Raw genomic sequence first — 8,922 nt, 5'->3', positions numbered from 1 at the left:
CCAGGCACCTTTCAATTAGCAGCAGAACATTTAACCCACAGGCCTCCAGGTCGCCTTCAAAGAGATGCTCCCCTGCCTCCAATTCTCTCCCCCCAGCCCCCCAGCGCCTGCCCAGGTCCTGTCACTCATTGATTGATCCCAGAAGGACAAGAGCAGAAAGGAAAGGGGCATTCATAATCCTCTTCCTCCTTCCCAACAAAATGTCCCACCACTAGGCTAGTAGGCCTGGGGAATTGGGCCTTCAATGCCTAATTGATTCCTCCCTGCAGAAGCTGGAGGCAAGAGAGAAAAAAGTACGGCAGTGCTCAGCAGGTTGACGAGATTCATACGGCACTTTTCTTCCAAAGCATTCGATTCACTGGCGTGATGCAGGGGAGCCGTTCAATGCCTCGCCCCTAGGTTAACATGACAAGGTAGGAGCCAGCACTTCAGAAAAGCCGTTAATCACGCAAGTCAAGCACTGGGCCAAGTGCAGTTGGCCCTGGAAAATGCCTTTTGTGTATCATAAGCCCAAACTAAGTCATGTCTCTCTGCCAGTGATCTTTTGCTAAATGTCAAAACTTCAGAAACCAAAAATCAAATCATCTCTAAAGACAGGAAAGGAACAGGAAATCCAACACAGTGCCTTCCCCCAGGTGGGAAGCATATTAAATATTGGAAGGAAAATGAATACAAAATATCGTTGGAGAGAGAACTCTGTTCTCAAGACCAACTTGTCACCTACAGGGGAGTGACAATTTAGAGAAATATGAATACATGGAGAATTTGTTTATAATTGGCTATTAATACAGGCTCATTATGCTAATCCGAGAGTTAAGAGGGGGCCAGGATTGCCTTTAATGACTTGTAATTGTGCTAATTCAAGGCTGCTAACAAATTCCCCACAGAGAGGGATTGCCATTAGGGGGCACACGTTCCGCAGATCACATTCTAGAAGGGACAGCTCTGCCCAGAGGACTGAGAGTACCTCCCAGTGACAGCAGAGGCTTCTGCCAACAACACCCAGAGGCTTCTGCGATTTCACCAACCCAGCGATGCAGGGACCTCGGAGGAGTCTAGAACGCTGCTTATTGTACCTGCTCACCGGGCACCCCAAGCAATGAGCCCTGGATTACTTGGGGCTGCAAATCAAGGAAGTGAATGTAAACAAGACCCTCCAGCAGGCGTCTCCTGCGATGGGTCATTAAGACAAGAAGCACTCAGGATCTTCAGGGGAGCTCTGTCAATCTTTGGAAACCATCTGTTGCCTGGTTGGGTTGATTAACATCCTTGCTTCAATTGAGGACATTCTGCCACTCTCCCAAATACATCGTGTTATAGGTACTTACACTGCGACCGCCTCACATATCATATCAAGTACACCTAACAGAGCCTGGGTGAGCATGTGCCTGAATATCTGAGTCAGATTGACTGGCGTCATGGAGCAGAAAGACAGAAGAATTGGGTTTTTGATGACAGTGACTTGTGCATGCTTCTGTATCGGCTCTATATTTAAGAGTAAGGAAAGTAACTTAGCATTACTGTGGTGCTGAGGAGGGATGTTCTCTGGTGCTGGTTACGTCGGCTGAATTTGAATATGCTTCAGGTTACTAAGTATAATGTACTGGGTTTCATCTGTGTCTCATGGTCCTACAGGTGGTCTTAATGTAAATAATTGTTACTCAAAAAGTGCAATGTGAGCTCTCAACCAGAACATATCAAATTCACCAAAGAGACTCTGCTAAAGCTGTATGGAAGCTCCCTGTGAAGTAGCCTATTTGAATGTATTGAACTAATTTTGATGTCATTTAGCTTAATATAAATCCACTTTTCTTGAATGCTCTAACTCAGAGCAACTTCAGCTCAACATTTTAAATAGACTTGGTGTTAGTGGTTTTTTCATTCATTCAAAAACCCGTGTTTGAACATCTGCTAGTAATGATATTCTTCAAAACACTAAAGATACAAATATAAATAAGGCAAGTGGACTTGGGGGTTGAGGGAAACATCCTCCTGGCTCCAGCACCTGCTACTTACATGCTCTTGAGAGAGTGGCTGAACGCACCATAACTCCGTCCCCTCATCTGGGAAATGGAGATAATAACATATCCATCAGGGTTTGTTGAGAGAATAAATTAGTAATGATAGGTGCTCAGTAGAAGGGTAAGGTATAACTATTTTAAAACATGGTTTTGTCCTCAAAACATTCAGAGGCTCCCAGGCTCATAAATTATAATTAAATGTAGTACGACCAGAACTGACAAGAGAGGGTCCGAGTACTCCTCGTGGCATGAAACAAAGGAAGGTGCTTCCAAAGAGGAGGGGTTCCGATAAGTTTTAACAAAAATAGGCATTTCATATGGCTCCAGCATACCATGAATATGAGTAGTTTTGGGTTAGGGAAAGAAAGGGAAAATAGAAAGAGAAATGGCCAAGTCAAGGCCAGATCTAGAAAGGAATGTTTGCAAGTACGGTAGAAAGGTTACAAGTAGCATCCCTTGAAGTAGATATGGGATATCATTTTAAATGTATGGAGTATCGTTTTAACTTTAGCTTTCAAACAACTAGTAGTTAAGCAAAAGTCCTCACAATTGGTAAGTTGACAAAATCATGATAAACAGAGGAAATATTGAAGTTGTCGAGGATTTCAGTTGACTTGGATCCACAATCAATGGTCATGAATGCAGCCTTGAGGAGACCTGCTTCATAAGACCTCTTTAAAGTGTCGATGAGTAAAGACGTCATGCTAAGGTCTAAGGTGTACCTGAGCCAAGCCATATTATTTGTGATTTTATGGGAATATAATTTGCATATCATACAATTCAATACTGTAATCATATTAAGAAGAGTTATGCAATTCATGTTTTGGTCTTGAGACTGCTGCTTCCATGAGCACTTGTTGTGAATGCAAGATGAAATTTTAACAATTTCAATCCTTTCTCTGTTTATCACGATGTTACCCTATGGTCCAGTTGTGAGCATTTTGGTTTTCTTAACATCAAGTTGTAATCCATACTAAAGAGACTACAATCCTTGATCTTCATCAACAAATGCTTTAAGCCTTCCTCACTTGCAGCAAGCAAGGTGTGTCATCTGTTTATCACAGATTCTTACTAAGCCTTCCTCAAATCCTGATGCACCATTCTTTTTCATATATCTATAGTTTATGTATGTCCATGGTTCACTTTAGAGACATGATATACTGGAGAACTTTATAAATTGTAATTATAAATTATAAATCACCCCCATAGTGCATAAAGTAATTCTATTAATAGTATAATCAATGAACCAATGGTATGGAATTTAAAACATAGCACACACACACACACACCCCACACACACAAAAACCCCACCAGAATCGTGCTGGGTGAAGCAGAGCTTTCATTGTACACATTATCCTGCTAAAAAAACATCAAGCAACTGGCTATGAGTTAGTGCATCCAGTGGCATCACCTGAGAAGGTTCTCTCTGGTCACAGTGAACTTTTTTGTAAAATCAGTTTCACTTGAACTTCGGTTTTTGTGATGGACAACTTAAGAAAACAGTGAGTAGCTGTGAAATTTTGTTTCCTGCTCTGGAGAAATGCCGCAGAAGCTGTTGTGATGTTGAACACAGCTTCGAAGGATAGCACTATGAGAAAAACAAGTGTAAGAGTGGCTTTCTCATTTCAAGAAAAGGTGAAATGTCATTGATGACAAACCTCGTTCTCAATGTCTGTCAACTTCCCAAAAGGAAGAAAATGTATATTTGTAGTGCTATTGTAGCTCATTTCACCAGGTAAGACTGTTAATCAAGATTTCTATTTAGAAATCTATTTAGAGGTTCTGAAAAGATTGCATAACAGTGTGTGCCAAAAAAGGCCTGATTTGTGGCAGACGAGGGACTGGTTTTGCCACCACGACAATGCATCTGCTCACTCAGCCATCTCAGTGCACCAGTCTTTGGCAAAAAAAAACCAGTATGCCTCTCTTGCCCCACACACCTTACTCACCTGACCTCACTCTGTATGACTTCTTTTTGCTTCCACGAATGCAGAGAAACATAAGACGGCAGTGATTTGACAGCATAGAAGTGATGAAGAAAGAAATGAGAGAGATGCTGTCAGTCATCCAAACAGATGAGTTTGAAAAATGTTTCCAAGAATGGAATCACAGATTTGACAAATGTATTAATTGCAATGGAGAGTACTTTGAAGGTGATAAGGTTGTTTTGTAAATAAATTCAAATACATAGTTTTGAAAAAGAAATTTCCAGTTTATAAATATATATATGCCAGTTTTTTAGACAGTGGAGTTTTGGGGTTATTTTTAGACAATACATGAATTGTTGACTTAAATAGATTAAAAGCTTAAGTGGCTAGACACTATTTACACAAACGGTGAGATCTGGGGATAGGAAAAACTTTTAATAACTCTCATCCACAAAAGCAGAAGCATGCCTACTAGACTAACATATGTCATTTTAAAAAAATCAAAGAAAGCATAAAAGAGTAAATATATGATAGTCCTGGGCCACCATTCATTGGGAACCCTTAAAGCAAGATATTCCAACCAAAGTCCAACAACCACCATGCCATAACCTTCAGATATCTGCTTCTTTTCATACCAGGGAATTTCAGCCATAAGTCCAAGTAAACCTTTCTATTTCCTAAATCTGCTGCAGGTGAGATTAAGACACAATTCAGTTCACTAAGTGACGGTTCCAAATAGAATCCTTCTGGTATGGCCTATGAAGGATGCTGTGTGCCTCACAAAAACCAAGCCTAAAGTCCAAGTTTCCTATAGGACATGGCCTGGGTCACCAAACACTGGATAGAAACTAGGTCAAAAGTGTCTAATTAGGAACATAGTACTGAGCATATTCTACCCTTAAGGTCTATGTAAGTAATGTTAATCATGTTTCCCTAAGGTAGATTGCCCAACTCAATTTACCCAAGAACAGAAGTGTAATTAGCTTCTCTGAGACAGCCGTGGCCCACCACACACACCAATTGACTTGAATTTCCAGTAAGGTTTTCTAATAGTTCTTGTAGGAGTGTCTGTTTCTTTAAGGTGACCACAGAACAGTGTTCTGCACCAGAAACTGATTGGTCTTCTCTTTTTCCCTCATCTTGAGAAACTGACCCAAGTTACCAAATCCCTCTGTTTTTTCCAACAATCCTTTTGTGTCCTTGGGGTTTTCCATTTATAAAATCATATCATCTGCAATTAGCAAAAGTTTCACTTCTTTGGCACATTGTATTCCCTTGATTTCTTTCTGTTGGCTAATGGTTCTGGATAAGACTTCTTGCACTATGATGAGTAAGACAAGTGATAGGGACCATCCTTGCCTAGTCCTCATTTTCAGGGAAAGCGTTTTCCATGTGATATTAGCCATTGGATTGTTGTATTTTGCCTTTCTTATGTTGAGGAATTTCCCTTCTATTCCTATATTATTGAGGTGTTTTTTTTTAATCAGAAATGAGTGTTGTGTTGTATAGTCAAATGACTTTTTATCTTCTATTGATATGATCATGTAGTTCTTATTCTTTGTCTAGCTTATGTGGTAATGTGATGGATTACATGGATTGTTTTTCTAATATTGAACCATCCTTACATCCCTCGTATGGATACCATTTAGTCATGGTGAACTATTTTTGTGATATTTTGTTGGATTCTATTGACCAGAATATGTTTTTGAGGATGTTTACATCTTGAACAGAGATTTTTACATGATGAACATTGAGGGATATTGGGCCATAGCTTTCTGCATGTGAGGTCTTTGCCTGGTTTTCATATCAGGATTATGCGTGCTTCATAGAATGTGTTTGGAAGTTTGCTGCTCCTTTCCATGTTGTGGAATAGTCTGTGTAGAATTGGGGACAGCTCTTCAATGAATATTTGTACAATTCCCCTGAGAAGCTTTTGGGCTTTTCTTGGTTGGAAGTTTGTTGATAACCTTCTCTATTTCTTTTTTGTTGTGGGTCTGTTCAAGTTTTTGACACTGACTGCATTAATTTGGGTGGCTTGTGTTTTTCGAGATTTTCCCATTTTTTCTAGATTATCCAAGTTGTTGGAGTGCAGTCTTTCACTATAGTTTATTAGTATTCTTTCTATTTCATTTGGATCTGTTGTGATGTCACACTTTTCATTTCTAATTCTACATATTTGCATCTTCTCTTTCTCTTATTTTCTTAAGTTTGCCAGTGATTTGTCAGTTTTGTTAATCCATTCAAAAAGCCATATTCTTGTCCTCCTGATTTTTTCCATTTCCAGTTTCTTTATTTCTGTTCTAATCTTTATGATTTGTTTTTTTCTGTTGTTGGCTGGTTTGTGTTGTTGCCCTTGTTCTAGTGGTTGGAAGTTTTGTGTTAAACTGTTAATTTTAAATTTCCCTTCTTCTTTTCAATTGTGCATTGATGGCTGTAAATTGCCCTCTAATAACTACTTTTTCTGTGTCCTAAAGGTTTTGGTATGTTTTGTTATGATGTGTTTCAAGGAATTTCTTAATTTCATCTCTTATTTTATCTGTTACATAGTCATTTTTAAATAGTATGTTGTTCAGTTTCCATGCGTTTGTGTTCTTGTGCTTTCTACTGTTGATTTCTGGGTTATAGCATTGCAATCTGAGAAAATGAATTGTAGGATTTCAATATTTTTTAATTTGTTAAGCCTTGCTTTGTGGCCGAACACATGACCCATTCTAGAATATGTACCTTATGCACTGTAGAAAAATGTGTTCTATGTCGCTGTTATTGGGTGGAGTATTCTATGTTCTAGGAAGTTGAGCTGGTTGATTATGTTGTTTAGCTTTTCTGTGTCTCTTTCCTGATGATCTATCTTTCCTTGAAAGCAATGTATTGAAGTCTCCTATTATTATTATTGAGCTATTTCTTTCTTCAATTCTGTGAGGATTTGATTGATGTATTTTGAAAGTCTTTCACTGGATGTGTATATGTTTATTATGGTTATATGTTCCTGGTCTATTTTTTCTTTAATCATTATGTAGTATCCACTATTGTCTCTCATTATGTTATAGTCCTTGAGGTCTATTTTATAAAAAATTAATATTTCTTCTTTTTTTCTTTTCCTTTTTTTTAAAAGGGGAGAGCACAGGCAAAGGCTCCTGTTACCACAAATCATGCAGTCGAGTTTCCTGCATTTGGGGAAATCACAGAGGCCAGCACACCCGCAGTGCAATGGATGAGCCTCGCCCTGGGAAAACCACCTTCCTGATCATGGTGTCTCCCCTGACAGATAAGTATTATAAGAGATTAATATTGCCAATCCTGCCTTTTCTGGTTATCATTGACTTGGTAGATTTTCTACCATCCTTTGATTTTTAGTCTATTTTTTTGTCTTTGAGTTATGTGTGTGTTGTAGGCAGCATATAGATGAGTCTCGTTTTCTAAACCAGTTTGCTATTCTCTATCTTTTGATGGTTTCAAGTCACGGTATTATCAATGAACTCATATGCAAGTGAAAATTGGACAATGAGTAATCAAGTCCAGTGAATTGATGCATTTAAATGATGGTGTTGGGAAAGTATATTGAAAGAATCATAGACTTCCAGAAGAACAAACAAAACTCTCTTAGAAGATATATACCCTGAATTCCAGAAGGATCTTTAGAAGTGAGGCCGATGAGATTTCATTTTATACATTTCAGACATGTTAACAGGAGAGAGCAGTGTTCAGAAAAGGGAATTATGCATGGTAAAGTAAAAGTTCAGCTGGGGGTGAAGAGAGAGATTAGAAAGGAACAATCTCAATGAGATGGGTTGACATAGTGGCTGCAAGAATGAGCTCAAGCATAACAATAATTGTGAAGATGGTGCTGGAGCAGATAGGATTTCAATTTGTTGTGCATAGGATTGCTATGAGTCACACCTTAATCACTGGTACTTAACCACAACTGTATTTTAAATATTCCTCAGTTAATTCTATATCTAGCTAGCAAGATGCAATAGCTATCCCAAGGTTTGATTTCTTGGAACAGCCATTTTCTATTATTTTAATGAAATTTATAAAATTTAGAATTATCATTTCCAGCCAGAATTTAATCAAAGAATCTATGATACTTAATATTTTGTTCATATCATATAAATTTAAAAGCATGGATTCTACAATGACCTTCAGGGTTCTGAGGTGGATAACTGGTTAATGGTGGAACCTCTAGCTGTGATAATGAAAAGAAGAGGAAGATTAAGTTGGGAAGTGGGGAAAATAGTGTACCTTAGGTGATTATGGAATATTCAAATGAAGAAGGTCAGTAAGGCATTTTTATATTTCAGTCCAGAGTGTGAGAAATCTCCTTAAAGAAAACTATTTGGAAGACAGTTAAAAGGTGGGAGAAGCTTAAAACATAGAATTAATTAAGGGACTTCCGGGTGGGCAGGTAAAATGAGAATAGCAGAATAGAACAAATTTATTCAGGAAACAACATTTAAAGATCCCAGTGTGTGGCACAAAAGCACTGAGAGAAGTTCAGAAGCACTTGTCCAAAGGCAGGAATACAAGTGGTGGGGAAAAGTGCAGCTATTGAAGTAGAGAAGGAGCCAAAGAGTGAAGTGTCAACAGTGCTGAATATTCTAGAGGTAAATGACCAAGGAACATGGAAACTGAAAACTGATATTAGGCGCCATCAAGTTAATTTGAGCCCATAGCCACCCAATGCAAGACATCCGGAAAGATTGTCCAGTCGGTGCCATTCACACAATTGTCATGTTCCAGCACATTGTTGCAGCCACTGTATCAATTCATCTTGTTGAAGGTATTCCACTTTTTCCTTCTTTCATTGCCCTTCCACTTTACCAAGCATGATGTCTTTTTCCAGGGATTGATCTCTTGATAGCATGCCAAAAGCAATTAGGAGAGGACATCAATTACCAATAGGAAGAAAACTTACTTTGCTCAAAATAGCCTTTACTACATTGAAAACAAGTCCTTTCATGATGGAAATGGTT

The 8,922-nt window shown here is 38.5% G+C and overlaps 1 non-coding gene across 1 annotated transcript; it reads right to left on the bottom strand.

Annotated features, from left to right (window-relative positions):
* Positions 1-7,058: 7,058 nt before the first annotated feature.
* Positions 7,059-7,222, bottom strand: LOC115873256. The gene has a single exon (XR_004048309.1). It is a non-coding gene; the product is annotated as a U1 spliceosomal RNA (small nuclear RNA).
* Positions 7,223-8,922: the final 1,700 nt, after the last annotated feature.

Source organism: Echinops telfairi, unplaced genomic scaffold (assembly GCF_000313985.2).
Source record: "Echinops telfairi isolate 266 unplaced genomic scaffold, ASM31398v2 ScPeMD7_7467;HRSCAF=8505_1, whole genome shotgun sequence".
NCBI lineage: Eukaryota > Metazoa > Chordata > Mammalia > Afrosoricida > Tenrecidae > Echinops > Echinops telfairi.
The sequence above is the reverse complement of the archived record's forward strand: the minus strand, read 5'-3'. Positions and strand labels throughout refer to the sequence as shown.